Source organism: Camarhynchus parvulus, chromosome 20, assembly GCF_901933205.1.
Source record: "Camarhynchus parvulus chromosome 20, STF_HiC, whole genome shotgun sequence".
NCBI classification, from domain to species: Eukaryota; Metazoa; Chordata; class Aves; order Passeriformes; family Thraupidae; genus Camarhynchus; species Camarhynchus parvulus.
The window spans coordinates 10,427,467-10,443,671 of NC_044590.1; the positions used below are offsets into that span (position 1 = coordinate 10,427,467).

Genomic DNA, 16,205 nt, shown 5'->3' on the forward strand with positions numbered 1-16,205 from the left:
TACCTGCTGAATGGACCAGTCTGTCCTGCTGAATGGACCTCGGTAGGCCAGAGAGAGAATTTTATAGATAAGAAACAATAAACAACCTTGAGAACGGGAACTGAAGAGCTCCGACTCCTTCAACAGCCAGGCTGGGAAAAGAGACTTTCTAACACATCTGGGGGTCACTGTGAGCAGCAGAAGTCCCGAGAGAGGACCAGCAGCAAAAAGTGAGTTAAAAATGGGCCCTGGTTGCATAAACTGCATCATCTGTGCCTTCTACAACTCAGGGATGGACGTGGTTTGGTGGCCAAGCTCTCCACACACCACCACCCACCCCTGGGCTGAAGGACACACAAAGGAGCAGCTGGTGAGCATGGGAGCAAGGGACATTCCCCAGCACACACACCCCTCATGGAGCCCACAGCCTGCTGGGGACAGAACTGCTGTGTGGGGATCAAGGTGACAACCAGGTGACACAGAGAGGTTTTGGGACAGACAGCATTAACCTCTGAGCTGCTGGAGCCTTGCTCACCAGTGCAACCCCAGCTCCTCAGGAGGGCTCTTTCTCTTCACAGATCCAACACCAGATTGGTTTGAGGAGTTTTGTGCCTGTGATGCAGCATCAAAGGCATTAATAAGAAGAATATATTGCACCAGAGAGTCTAACAAGTAACACACCCATAAAAGCAGAGATGAAAGCTCAGCACATGCAGGCAAATCACAGCAGCTGGGAACTGCAGAGTCACCCTGGGAAGGGGACAAGAGGCAAGGCAAAGGCATCTCCTCCTCCACGCCAGCACCAGCCAGGACAGCCCCAGTCAGGTGGGAATATGGACAGACCTGAGCCCCAGAGCAGCTCTGCAAGGGGCACAAACCTTCCCTAGCGTTTCTGTTCTGCAGTAAAATTCCAAAAAGCATTAAAAGGACTGTGAAAGGAGAGGAGCTCTCACAAGGAGGTCCTTACACTGTCAGCAGTTTTGAGATGCTTTGCAACCATCTGATCCCTCCTTCCCCATGCAGCACATTTAAATCAAGGAGTTTTTTCAGAGAGTGGACTAGATTTGAATGACAAGGTTTCCCAGCTCCCTGGCTGGAAATCCCTTCTTTTCCCACAGTCTTGCTGAAAATAAGGAGAAATGTGCCCATTGCCAGGCTGTGCTGACCCCCTGACCAGCCCTGCTTGGCCACACTCCTGGGCCAGCCCCACGTGTGCAGGGACACAGGGTACAGCACCTCCCCTCACAGGGGACGCTGCCTCCTCACAGCTGGATAAACGCTGCCCTGCTGGACTGATCCCAAGAGAAAAACCCGCCCAGACTGCACTCAGGAAGGGGCTACACGAGCCAGTGGGGAGGATGAGTTAGGAAGATGCTGCTTCATCCCCAGTGGGCAGTTTGAGTGTTTCACACACACCAGGAGCACAGGGAGAGAGGTTTTAGCCATCACATGTAACCCCAGTGGATAACAACTCACTGAACACCTGATTTAACTTAATGACTGTAGCAGCAGCTTCACAAAACGTGGGTGATTCCAGAAGGACTCAGGGCTTTGCTGCTGCCATCCCATTTGCAGCCAAGCCCCAGAGCAAGGCAGGGACACTGAGATTTCCCCCAGCTGCTCTTATCTTGTCTCACAGCATTGGAAACTGAGGCCTACTGAGAGCAAACAAACAAGGCATGGCATTCACTGAGCACTGCTGTAAATCACTGCAGGGACAGGCTCTTCGTGCAGGAGTGACAAGGAAGATGTGTCTGTAATGGTTTTATGGCACATCAGCCCAGAAAATGGTTTTATGTCCCTAAAAGCAGGTGATTAAAATTCCAAGATGTCACAGATTTTAATCCTCAGCTAATTTTTTCCTCTCTTCTATGCTGTATCATACATCAGCACGATCAAGAGAGCGGAACTCTCAAAAATCAGATTTCCTGAAGCTAGAGAACAAGAAAATTATGTTTTCTACAGCAAATCAGTTCAACAGAGGCTCAATAAAACATGATTGATAATCAGTGTTTTCTTTTTGGCAGCTAGTAGCAATTGTCTTCTCCTTAAGCCTAGTGCATTTGCCAATTTAAAACTAATCTGTCCAAAAATGAAACAAAACATCTGCCAAAAAAATGCCCAGTGAATATTGGTTAAGATTTACGAAGTTCCACAGCAGAGTGTCACCTGCTACAGCATCAGACAACTCATCAGTAATTAGGGTAGAGTTGAGACAGCCTCGTGGAAAGAGCCATCAGGCAAATGGAAAATGGATGGGAATAGCTAAATCAGTTTAGATTTCCTCAACAGAGGTAGATCAAAAGGAAACTAACCCGATTAGGAGGGAGAGAGACACTGATCCAGATTCATGGAGCAAAGCAGAACAGCTATAAAGTGATATTTACGCCTGTTTTCCTTTCTAGGGCTGCATAAAGCATCAGCATGTACCAGTAGATCTGGCCCAGATTTATGGGCTAAGGGTAGACCCTTTTAAACCAGGCCAGCTTCTCTTCTCCAGTTTACTTTCCCAGTTAAGCAACTGTCTAAAAAAAGGAAAAAAAATTAAAATAGGCCATCAAAAAAGCCTCCCAAATTCAATTAAACAGAGTGGGTGACAGTGACAGTCAGTGCCTGCTGGCAGTGCCATTCTCCCGCTCAGGGCACCTTGTCCTGCTTGCAGCAGGGCAGGGATGCACTGCCAGAGCCCAGCTTTGGGCACAGCCCATTTCAGAGAGCCCAGCTCTGCTGCCAGCACAGGCACAGGTCTCTGAGGATGCCAGTGTGGCTCCGTGGTCCCTGACACCAGGCAGGGCACCTCAGTGCTGCTGGTGGGATGCTGCAGCACTGCACATTGCAGAATATAACACGCCCAATCCCCCAGGAGCACTGTGCTGCCTTCCCAAGGAATAACTGACACAGACCCTGCTCCCTGCACCAGCCACCACCTCCTGCAGCAAACCCTCTGCTGCTCAGAGCTGCCACCACTGCTGGCCAGGGCTCATCTCAGCTGAAGGCAGCTGCTCAGTGACTTTGGGCTCCTCATCAGCCACCCCCAGCACCCTGAGCCCTGCCCAGCACAGCCACAGCCTCCTCCTCAGCCCCAGGGCAGGTGCCCTTGCAGCAACACCACCCTCTGCCAGGGTAAAAAGCTCCATGGAGCCGCTCCTGCTGTCCCCAAAGCCGCTCCTGCTGTCCCCAAACCCCCGGGGAAGGACTCACTGCCCAGAGATAAGGACAGCACAAAAGCTCCCTGCCACCAGCAGGCTCAGAGAAGGCCACCCTGGCAGTGTCCCCACGTGCTCTTGGCAGCCCTGCTGCTTTCCAGAGCTGGGAGTGTCCCAGGGGATGTGTGAGCACAGGTGCACAGCATTTTCCCAAAGCAGTGTTTACAGCTCTACACCACAATCGTGCCCAATCTAAAGAGGTTTTTGTTGCTGAGGAGGCTGTGCCAGAGCCAGGGCAGGCTGCAGCACTCCCCCTGCTCTGACAGGGACACCTCCAGCTCCCTCTCACCTCCTCCATGAGCGCTTCCCCAGCAAATCCTCTCACAGCTCAGTGCTTCATCCCCATGCTGGCTTCTACCCCAGCTGTGCAGAATTCAGACACCCCAACAAGAGCAAAGGGATGCCCAAAATAAGAGCCCAAAGTCCCCTCATAGTTTAGTGAGATTGTGGTATTTGCTGGATCCCCAGGATGAAGCATGACTTGAGACTCTGACTCCATGTTCTTAGAAGGCTGATTTATATTATATTATATTATATTATATTATATTATATTATATTATATTATATTATATTATATTATATTATATTATATTATATTATATTATATTATATTATATTATATTATATTATATTAATTATGCTATTCTAAACTATACTAAAGAAAGAGAAAGGATACAGAGAGAAGGCTACAAAGAATGATAATAAAAACTCGTGACTGACTCCTCAGAGCGTGACACAGCTGGCTGTGATTGGTCATTAAGTAAAAACAATTCACATGAACCCAATCAATCAATGACCAGTTGGTAAACAATCTCCAGATCACATTCCAAAGCACCAAAACACAGGAGGAGCAATCAGATAATTATTGTTTTCATTTTTCTTTGAGGCTTCTCATCTTCCCAGGAGAAGAAAGCCTGGCAAAAGGATTTTTCAGAAAATGTGACAGTGACAAGAGATAAACATGGCTGAGACTTTGCATGAGTCCCACCTTCCTCCACCCTCCTGCATGTGCCAGATGCCACCTGGCATCTCCCAAGGAGCTGATATTGATTGGATGTTTTTAGGATCTAACAGAGAAGCTGTTGTGGGACAGGGCAGAAACGACTTTGCCCACTGCAGTGCCAGCAAACGCCCTTCTTGTGCCCTCCAGTCCCAGGATCCTGGGTGACCAAGCTGCTCTTGTCATGTCCCAGTCACACAGGAAGCAGGGCTGGGTTTGGTGAGCCTGTCTGGCTGTGGCACCTCAGGATGCTCCGTGCAGAGCTCCAGGACAGCTGCCAAATGAAGCCACAGCCATGGGACAAGGAGCAGCTTTAAACAGATGTGAGCAGCTCAGTGGGCAGGTAAACAGGATCCCCACTTCTTTCCTGTTCCACAGCTGGAAAACCCACAGGCCCTTCCTGCAGGAAGGGAAGGAGGAGGGTGGGGAGCCCACAGCACTGGGGACAGCTTCCAAAACTGGGAACTGGCTGTCCCAGGGAACCTCTCCTGCCCATGGCACACACAGGATGCTCCCAGGGAACTGTCCCAGCCACTGCTGCTGGGAACTCCTGGCTCTGATCAGGGTGATCCCTGAGGACCCAAAATGCCATGTCAACATATTTTAATACCATGGGGCAGTGATTAATGGAGTGGTCTGAACAGCAGCACCCAGCAGGAAGGAGCTGAGTGGACTCTGGATCCTATGGAGCTTTAGGATGCTTGCACCAGCCCTGTTCTGGCCTGGCTGGCAGCTGATGGTGTCCATGGCAGAGTTACCTGCACGCAGCTTCTGTTTTGGCCTTTGTGGCACTTCAAAGCATTTCCATGTGAGCAGCAAGGGTTAGAGGTGAGGTGCTGCCACTGCCATGGTTCTGGTTGCAATGATGAGGGCTGAGACACCATGGCTTGGTGTATTCATGGTCTTTTAAATTATCTGAGCTGAAGGATTCTCTGTGTCAACAGACCCAACCAAACTGATTGCAATAAAGGCAAAACACCCAAATATCTTCAGAGGTCTGTGCCAAAATGCTCAGGGATCCCCAGGAAGTCCCAGTCAGTGGCAGCTGCAGGTGCTCCTATGAGTGCACCCAGAACAGCTGGGTGAGGAAGGTGTTTGTGGGAGCTTTGAACCCCATGAGAATGACACAAGGTGGCCACACCTCTAGCTCAGCACCCTCACCCTGCTCTGAGCACAGCTCCTTCCACCTCCACCTGCAATCCAAGCTGTCAGTCCCACCTCACAGGAGAAAAATCAGCCAACAAATATTGCCCTTGAGCTACAAGACAAGTCTCTGGATGTAAGCAAAGCAAGAAATATTTCCTGTTCACTTGTTCCCCACAGGGTAACTGAGAGATCAGTGCTGCAAACATTCCCATTACTGAGCACATGGCAAATCCTACAGCACTGATTGAGACAGTGCAATGATGAGCCAAGCCTTGAATTATTGCTACAGATCCAGTGCTGACCTGTACTCAGATGAACCTTTCCTGGCTCTGAAGAGTGCTAGAAAATTGCCACAAATGAGAGTAATTTGGGTCAGGGGGCAGAGCAGCAGCTTTTTCATAGCTATTTCACAACTGCATGATTGAAGTTACAAGAAATAAATTTCCTATGGAAGCACAAGGAATCCTGCTTAGGCGCCTTTTCAGATGAAATTTTAAACCCATTTGCCCTTCCAATAAAAGCAAAATGGACTTCCAGCACCTCTCCATGACCCACTGCCACCTCCCAAAGCAGACATGCTGTGGTTTTGGCACAGCATCCAGCAGCAGGTTGGAAGCTGGCTGGTCACAGCCTAGACTGGAACTTCACATCACACTCAGGCCTTGCATCACTGCTGTGACAGCAGCAGCTTTAGGAGGAAGGAAAGCCCTGTGCTAACAACCCTGACAGGCAGGAGGATGTCACTGCAGATCCACGGGCACTGTCCTCCTTCTCTGGAGCTCTGGCTCTTTCTAACTCCTGCTATTTCAGGCTGTTACACCAAAATTTTAATTAAAACAAGAGGCCCATTTAAGCTCCCGTGGAGCCCTGCTCTAGCCTTGCTAATTAAAGACCAACAGACAGGGTCTGAAATGGTAAAATAAACCAGGTCTGAAAAGTTTGAGGGGCACAGGACGAGCCTGAGCTCTAAGTAGGTTGAAGCTGGCTCTCTGTGGGAGCACTGTGTGCTGTCCAGCCCCGGGCTCCTGAGGGAGGTCCTGCTCTCTGTGGGGCTGATGGGCTCTCCAGAGGGTGAATCACAGCACCCCAGGTCACATCTCACCTGTTTTCCCTGACAGCACACAGGATCTGGAGCCAATGTTGGTTTCAGACAGATAGGGGCCCTAAGTTCTCTCCAGGTCCCTAACACCAGTGGAATGTTCTTTACTGCAGGGCTCCTGCTCCTCTCCAGCTGAGCTGGGATGCATTTCAGGCTGAATTCCTTGACCCAAGTCATTGGGCAAACCACAAACACCCTGCAGCAATGAAACCTTGGTGCTCCATTCCTGTGCAAGGACTTTCTACTTTTCATTCAACATTATTGAAGAGGGTAAAACTTTGCTGTTATTGATAAGGATGGGCTTGACACAGAGAATCCTTCAGACCAGATAATTTCAAAGACCATGAATACACCAAGCCATGGTGTCTCAGCCCTCATCATTGCAACCAGAACCATGGCAGTGGCAGCACCTCACCTCTAACCCTTGCTGCTCACATGGAAATGCTTTGAAGGTGCCACAAAGGACAGAACAGAAGCTGTGTGCAGGTAACTCTGCCATGGACACCATCAGCTGCCAGCCAGGCCAGAACAGGGCTGGTGCAAGCAAGGAGAAGGTTTGGCAGTGCCTTAGAGGTTAATTCCTGCTCTAGTCTCCCCCTTTTGTGGAGCTGAACTCTATAGCAATAGCCCTTAGGACAAAAAAATGTGAGTGTTGTTTTGTTTGGTGGGTGGGTTGCTTGGGGTTTTATTATGGAAGAGGAGTGTGGTTAACATTTATTTTTACTATTGGGATTTCTCTTGTCAGCCCAGGTGAAGGCAGACAAAGATAAATGAGGCTTTGGAAGTTTCCCACTACATTTCAGAGCTTGATGCTCGTACACTCAAGGCAGGGACCTTTTTGCTGCTTTGAAAGCAAAGCCCAGCACAGCAGCTCAAACACCAAGGAAATGAGAATTAAGGCCTGGCTTGAAAACCTTGGCCAAACTGAGAAATGCTGTGAACTGCTATAAAAAGGTATTCAGAGCAGGAGAAACACCCCAGAACAACTAAAGCCCATTTCCCACATGAGTGGCACTTGCAGCCAGCCTCCCTCATGCTATCCAGGGAATCCAGAGGCCAAATGCAGCAACAAACAGTTGCAAATTGCAGGGACCTCAGTGGAAACTGCATCCACTGGCTCAGAGCTGCACATGGGCTCTTGTTCCCCGAATTAAAAGGGAGTGCAAGGTGCTTGATTGCATCTTGGCTCCTGATTACAAATGTACCAGTAGCCAGAATTAAACAGTTGGCTTCCTGGCCTATTTAGCATCCTTTAGTGCTGGGTTAGAGGGTGGGCAAGGCTTAGGGGGTGTTTTTATATACCAGCATCTGATTTTTTTAATTTTTTTTTTTCTCAAGACACTCTCAGCGAATGGTAACGTTTCCCAAAGACCTGGCCAAGCTCCAGAGGAAAAAACAAGCAGTGGAAGTGTCTGTAGAAGCAGCTCTGCACTAGGCTATAAGGCACTGCCTGAACCAGCTGCCATAGCAACTGCTATTAAAGAAAGAATTAGAGCATTCTTCACGGAAGTAGGAAAACTCCCAGTCAGTAAGGGTAAGGATGAGATGCAAAGCAAAAAAAAAAAAGAAAAAAAAAAAAAGGAGAATAAATATAAGCAAGTAGGAAAAATATGCACAAATGAATGAGAAGCAGGGCTCCTTGCACAGGTAGATGTGCTCTGGTGATGTGGAGATGCCTATAAATACACTAAGATACCTAACTCCACCCTCATTAGCAAGCATTTTAGATACAGTTGATCCTGCCTTGGGGCAGGAGGTGGATTACATGACCTCCTGAGGCCTTCTCAACCTCTATTTTCCATGATTCTAGGAGGGAGAAATCTACACCAGCTGAGCTGAGCTGGCCTCGCTCCAGAAAGGCAGGAATTTAAATCTGGAAAAAAAAAATAGATTTAATCCACTTTTCAAGTTCTCCTTGACCAGGAGAAAGGGGCAGAAAGCAGAGCCTGCAACCACAGCTTAGAGGCAAGGAAATGCATTTTCAGCTGTACCGGGGTACAGCAGCAACATCAGGTTTCACCCTGCAAGAAGGATTCACCCCCAAAAGTATTCATTTCCCCACCAACACTAATTTGCAAAGAACGATCAGACAGGTGGCTGCAGACCTGTGGTTTTGGTTGTGGGATGCTGTACAAAATACACTTGAAAAGAGAATGATGCTGCAAAAAGCCAGTGAGCTCCCTGGAGCAATCAGGCTCATGTCCCACATCCCCTGGATCAGACCCCACAGCACAGTCCCAGAGCAGGACAGAGCCTTGGCTCCAGAGCTCACAGCCAAGCACAGAAAACACAAAATTCCCCTCTGGGTTGTGCTGCTTACTACAGAGAAGACACCAGGGTCCCCAGTGGAGCTGCTGTTTATGCTCTCTGATTCCTCACTACTGAAGTGGGACAAAATATCAGAATAAATCATGTGAGACTCCATTTTCTTCATGTGGAAAGCCTATTCTTTATTCACACAACTCCTTTTATACTGTTTTACGGAACTCATGTGCAACTGTAATTGGTTTATAGTTTTGGTTAGTAAAAGGTATTTTACTTGTCCATCAAATCTCTCTATTCTTAAATTGTTTACATATTTCCTTCACTGATTTTCGTGGGACAGATTTAATGTTTATGTAGGTGCTAGCTGTTTTTCACCTAGGAATAGACTGTTATGTTAACAAACTCTTCACAACAAGATTGTTTTCACATGGGAACTTGCAAAGTACTAGCTGCACTTAAAAGAAATGACAAGCCAGCCATCAATCTAACAGAGCAGGCCTGATTTTATGAAGCCTTTCTTTGATAATTTTTCTACCTGACTGCAACAACAAAACACACCATGAATCACAGCACAGGAAACAACACTCACCTGGGTCAGAGCAGACCCTACTAGCTTGGCAGAAGGGGTCCAAAGACGAGTTTTTAGGGTTTAAAATGTAACACAGTATGGTAATGTAGTGATTCTTATAGGCTGTATGTAAATGCTGTAGGATTTGTATCTTGTATTAGATTGGTTGGTGAGAATTAGAATATTCAACACAGAGAAGATTTATTGTATTGGAACGGGAACCTCGCTCTCTTACGCTCTTATCCTCTTTTACTCTTCCTTGCTCTCTCATTTTCTCTTTACCATGCTCTTGCCTTCTCTCTCTTTACCACTTTCTTTACCTCTCCCTCTCTCAGACCTGCTCCAGCTGTGGCTGTCAGCTCCCAGCAGGGCCCTGCACCCAGGCCCTTTGCAATAAACCCCAAGTTCCAGACCTGGCTGCAGAGATCTCTCGTCTCCGTCCATCCCCACCGTCCTACCCCCGACACTCCTACAGCCACTGACACATCAGCAAGTGGTAGCAGACTTGGAAGTGCTGGTTTTGACATTTGGCAGCCCTGAAGACACCAGAAAACAAGATGCATGCAGGGCTGCCTCCACATCACAAGAAGCAGAGCAGCCAGGACAGGGAAGGGAAGGGAAGGGTTAAATGGCACCGATTTAGCACCTGCGGGCAGGGACATCTCCAGGCACCTGGTTGAATTAAGGTCCAACTGATAATCTGCCTTGAGCTCACTAAAGTCTGACATTCCTGTTCTGAGCCCTCCTGTGGTATTTTCAAGGTCCCCCATGGCAGGAAGGAAATGATTGAGAATCTGACTCCACGTTCTTAGAAGGCTAATTTATTATTTTAAGATGTTATGTTTTATGTTATGTTATAGAACGCTATACTAAACTATGCTAAAGAATACAGAAAGGATACTTACAGAAGGCTACAAAGAATGATAATGAAAACTCGTGACTCTCTATCCAGAGTCTGACACAGCCTGACCCTGATTGGTCATTAAGTTGAAACAATTCACATGAAACCAATCAAACAACCACCTGTTGGATAAACAATCCAATCAAACCCATCAAACAACCACTTGTTGGATAAACAATCTGCAAACCACATTCCAAGCAGCAAAACACAGGAGAAGCAAATGACATCATATTGTTTTCCTTTTTCTCTGAGGCTTCCTGGCTTCCCAGAGAAGAATCCTGGGCAAGGGGACTTTTCAGAAAATGTGAATGTGACACTCTCCCTGCTGTGGTTTGGCCGGGCAGGGTTGGAGAGCAGATGGTGACCTGACATATCCTACCTGCTGCACCTTGCAGCACCACCTGAGCACGTCCAGCCTCTCCTCCCTGTTATTTCAGGATATGAAACAGAAAAATGTGGATATTGGATTTTTTAAGGTAAAAAAAAAGAGAAGTTTAATTTTGACTTTAATATTTATAGATTTTTAAAAATGACAGTGGATTGGAGGGTGACAGTGTCACCTCTCCAATGACACTGGACAAACTAACAGTTTATTAAATTTTTTCTTTTCTTATAAAAGAATGTAAAACAATAAGATATTTATATAAAGCGTGTGAGAAAGATTGTTACAAAAATATAAACATCAAAAACTTTAAAAAACTTAAAAAAATCAAGACAACACCTCCCTATTGCCCAAATCTCCTTGGGAGGCAGAACCCTCCTCACACACAGCCACATTAACGCCACTAACAACACCAATAAACCAAGGAAATGTCCAGTTTGTATTTAGGTGCACATGCAACCAAGGAGACACTGAGTTTCTCCTCCAAAACACACTTCAGCCAAATGCTGGAAGATGATTAAGTGGTTTAAGCTACCTCTTGTAAGAAACAAAATCTTAACAACAGCGATTGGCCAATCCCTGTTTGATTAAAAACCCCCTAAAACCAAACAGAATTCTTACTGCAGTTTGAATCCAATGTTTATTCATTACCCTGTAATCCTGTTACAAAATACACCAGAAATATTTTCAGTGGAAGGCAGCACATGTGTAAATGCCAGAAAATGAAATGATGTGGAAATGACCAACTTTTGGGAAATAAAAGAAGTATTTCTGATCAAACTTTTTTGTTTAAAGAAAAATTGTTAAATGAATTGTGGAAGTTGACTCCAGCTTTGGGGAGGGAGAGGGCCTCATCCCAGGAAAACCTTAGGTAAACTTTCAGTGTTAATTTGGAGACAGGAAAGTTGCCATTTGAAGCTCTTATAGATATCATTTCCCCATTTGACTGAATTTCAGAGAGTAGGGGGAAAAAAATTAAAAATATTTACTTGTTATGCCAACAGAGAAAGTTGCTGATTCAATATTGCTCATGCTCCCAGATGCCTCTAGTTAGCTGCCATATGCAAATCACCCCACGCTGGCATCACATCCAAACTGCATGAAAAAGCCAAGTTAAAATGTGGCCAAATAGATGAATCTGCTTTTGGAAGACATACCAACCCCCATTAACAAAATTAACAAAATTCATCATTGCCAAGGGCTCCCACATGCAGCTTCCTAAAGAGGACAGCTCTCATTTCCACACTCAGCGAGTTTAAAATTCAAGAAACACCTTTGTTATTAAAAAGAAACTTCTCATTTCTGACTCAAACCATCCCCAAACACCCAGATAGACACTCAGACTGATGGTGATAAGAGATCTTTTCTTTTCAGAGCCCTTCAAAGGGCACAAAACCCAGGGGAAAAACCTTCTCAGACAGATAAATGCACTTACTCACAGACCTGGACACAGGAACCCCACGAAAAAAAGCTTCAGGAGATTAATAACGTGGGTGGAAAATTAAGGCACCTCATAAAGGGTTTGAAGTAACAAGGGAACAGATCACATCAGCTTGGAAAGGTTAAAGAAAGCAATTTATAGACACTAATTAGGGCCTCTTTTAAAAGTGCCTTTGCAAATGACAAGGTTGGGTTTATTCCAGAGGTGCAAAGGGAGCGTGGTCGGGGATGCTCCCAGAAGGTGCCTGAACCATGCTGAGCACCACAGCACAGGAACAGGAGATTTGGGATGGCACAAAGGGAAGCAGGAGGGATGTGCTGATAGGAATAAGCTGCTTTCTCCCCAAGGAAATCTTCCCCACACAGTGAGCTCCAAGTTGATGCCCTCTGCTCTGTCAGTGTTTCACCGAATGCCAAATCCAAGGTCACCAAAGCTGAGCTTTCCTTCACTTGCAGGCTCACCAGCCATGAGGATCTGCACAATTAAACTCCTGCAGAAGGAGGTTAACTGTGCAGATCCTCATGGATCTGCTGCTTTATGCAATATTCTGGCTTTGATAAGGTTTGCTTGCAGGATGAAGTGCCAGGAGGTGGGAGCTGAAGGATTCTGCAGCGGGTGCCCGTGGGAGGCAGCTCTCAACCAAGAGCAGGAGAAACCAGGGCACCTCTGGTGCTGCAGGAAGGTGAATCAATCCTTGGGGTCTCTGTTTCTCTGCTGGCTCCTTGAAGGAGCCCAGCTCACCCTGAAGCCAATGCCAACACCTGCAGTTTGTGTCATTCAAGCAGGAGCTCCCACCACAAACAGCCCAGGTGTGCAAAGGGAGCTCCAGACAGCAAATGCCACATGTTTGTACAAGCAGCCTCTTTACCCACCTCTGGGATCTGGTTGGTTTTTTTTTCCATGCTCTGGGGCTACTTTTAGAAAAGCTCAGTGATGTGGAAAGACCTGGACATGACAGCCCCGGCTGCTTTTGGGGCCGAGGTGCTGCCCTGGGAATGGCAGGACCAGCCCTCTCTCCACGGTTTCAGTCCATCACCTCATCCAGCAGCCTCAGAGAGACACAGCCCCCAGCAATTTCTTACCTTCTCAAATCCTTTGCCATCACTAGAGCAGCTCATAAAGCATTCCTTTATTGCATTATAAAGCAACTCTGCAGCCTTCGGAACAGCCCAGAGGCTGCATCCAGCACCACACCCCCTGGAAGCTCTGTGTGGGCTGGGGGTCCTCCCTTTGCACCATCCCTTTGAACCCAGCTGGGATTGAGCCCAGAGCTGGGTGAGGATGGAGCATATTTCCCAATAAAATGGAGATGGTGTGGGATGCCCCTCCCCAGCATTCCCATTCCCAGGTCTGGTCTGGCAGCTGGGAGTGCTCTGGGCTCCCACCTCAGGCTCACCCAGGAGCTGTCTGGAGCTATCCCAGCTCACCAAACTGAAGGCGCAGGCAGCCTCCTGCAGCCCAGGGGCACTGCTGCCCTCAGCCTGGGGTCACTCACTGCCTGTCATCCCGCTGTCCCCAGCCTGGCTGCCCGCTCACATCTGCCACCAGCGTGTTTGCAGCGTGCTCCCTGCCCCTCTCCTGCCAGCAGACATTCAAGGGAGCTTTAAATAGCAGCTTGTTTGTAAAGCTGGGATGTCTTGACAGATCTGTTGCAGAGGATCAGAGGAACAGGCAGACAGGAGCCATCACCCCATCTCAGCTCCTGCCCATGCTGATGGTCTGCAGGAGCCCCTGCCTTCAGTCCTGCTTGGCCGCCACACTGAGAGCATGGAGCCACAGAGCAGCTGAGGCTGGAAAAGCCCTCCAGGACCAGAGCCCAGCCATTCTCCCAGCACTGCCAAGGCCACCACTAAACCATGGCCCCAGGTGCCACATGGATGCATCTTTGAAATCCCTCCAGGGATGGCTGCTCAACCACTGCACTGGGCAGCCTGTGCCAGGGCTGGACAGCCCTTTGGGTGAAGAAATCTTTCCTAAATACCAATCTAAACCTACCCCTTGAGGCCATTTCCTCTTGCCTTTCACATGTCACCTGGCACACAGTAGCTCTCTCAACAACACCTGGGCAAGAGGCAGGCAAAGGAAAGAAAGAAAATAAAGCAGCATGTCCAGGACCTTGGGACCCCTGAAGGGCAAGGCTGGGTTCTGCACCCACCAGCTCCATCCTACACCTACTCAATTACCACCTCAGGAGGTGTCATACACACCACAGCCTCAGACACCATGTGGACAAAGAGCCAACCCAGCACCCAACTCCACTTTCTCCTCCCTGATTCCATTGCACAGCACCCACCACACCATCCCCCTCCCACTTTGGGGGTGAGAATGACAAAAATGAGCAGAGAAGTCACAAGGGATGGGAATGGCACAGCCACCCAGAGGTGCCACGTGCCAGCTGCGCCCCCAGCTCCAACCCTCCTCACTCTGACTTATCAACTCCTTCATCATTTATATTTCACCTCCCCCCTCCACATCCCACATGGAAACAAAAGATGATTCATATATCAAAATAATCACCTGGGACCTCCAAAAGCCCACGAGTTTCCACACTTTCTTGATAAAGAATTTTGCCAGTTTGGCACCTGGGTTTGACTCTGTCCCCTCCTCCCTTTATACTGGTCCCACACCACAGAGGGGGCAGAGCTGGCACAGAACCTGCCCACACTCTTCTTTCAGGACTTAAGTTAATTGAGAACAAAACAAGTTCATTGTAAAAACTTGAGGCATCTGAAAAATCCAGCTACTTGGGAAGCACCTGTGCCCAGGCAATACTGTCCCTTGTCCGCTCATAGGGTGAGGAAATTGATTTTCTGTCGGAGGGAAGTGGCTGTGTAACATTTGGGTTTTATCTCCAGCAGCACATTGGAAAGACCAGCTGCTGGTTCAAGCCCACAACCTGGGCTTGCCCACAGGAAGAGGTGAACAGGATTATGGTGCCAAAAGAGACCTGCAGCGATGGATTTTCCCTCACAGGAGGAAAAGAGTGAAGCTGGGAGCGGAAAGATCAACTCTGCAGCTTCAGCAGTGAAGGATCCATGTCCACATGTGGTGCAAGAACACTGTCCCCAGGACCCTTCCCCAGAACACTGGTGTCACAGCCTGGACACAGGCCAGCCCTGCCTGCTCAGTGCCCTCAGGGAGCACAGCCACCCTTCACCAGGGCCCTGACCTCAAACACCTCCACCATTCCTGCCTCCCTCACAAAATGACAAAGCATCTGTAGGACAGACAGTGAGGAGCTTTCCTCCTTCCAAACAGCCCAGATCCCAAACCAGAGAGAGCTGAAAGCAAAACTGCAGGGCTGGGCCGCTTGCAGGGCCATCACACCCCCAGGCACCGTGCTGAGCACAGGCACCAGCACCAACAGGAATAAAATGAAACTCTCATCATCTGTCCCAGTGCTGTGACCTGTGTCACTGGCAGCTGAACAGCTGGGTGTGAAACCCAAACCACAACGTGCCAGCACAGGCAGAGGTGATACAAGACCCAGACCTGTCCCTCAGGCAATGCCAGCAGTCACAGCTGGCTTCACTGCTGGAGCCCTCCTAGAAAACCACAGCAGCTCAGAGACACAGGGCCACTGAGGCAGAGAGCTGAGAGAGCTATGAAACCTCTAAAGCAAGGAAGGAACAGATAAAAGCCAGCAGTTCCAGGGCATTATCACAGGTCTGCTGTCCCAGGGAGGTCACAAAGGCACAAAGAACCAGAGCCACAGCAGGGCTGGGCAAATGCAGTGACAATGCCCAGGCAGGGCCACCACTGTCCATGCTCTATTTGCAAACAGGAGCAAAACACACACACACAAGGACAGAAAGGGCAGAAAAGGCTTGCTCAGAAACAGGGACATGACTTTGGGGAGATCCTTCACCAGACCAGACAAGGTCCTTGCCTTCCACCCAGGAACCAGGCAAGGATTCACTGCCTCTTGTAGAGGGTGCTGGAAACTAGAGCAGCATTCTCTGGCAGAGATGCTCAGCTGGCCAGGTCTCCTAAGCACCCTCCTCTGCCATGCCAAGGGATCAGGGAGATCACACCAATTGTGCTGCCTTGCAGAGCACCAACCCCAAAGGCTGTTCCAGCTCTCCTGCAGGAGATATTTTCACTCCTCTGCAGAGAAGCACTCTCTGGCTCCCCAGAGCTCACAGGTTTTCCCCCGTGCTCTGCTGAGGCTAATGGTTATTGACTTTTAGACATATTTTTTCCTCCTCCCTTCAGATT

The 16,205-nt window shown here is 48.4% G+C and overlaps 1 protein-coding gene across 1 annotated transcript in view; it reads right to left on the bottom strand.

Moving 5' to 3' along the window:
* Positions 1 to 16,205, bottom strand: part of PPP1R16B (protein phosphatase 1 regulatory subunit 16B) — a 59,798-nt gene that overhangs the window by 23,412 nt on the left and 20,181 nt on the right. The window lies entirely within an intron of this gene.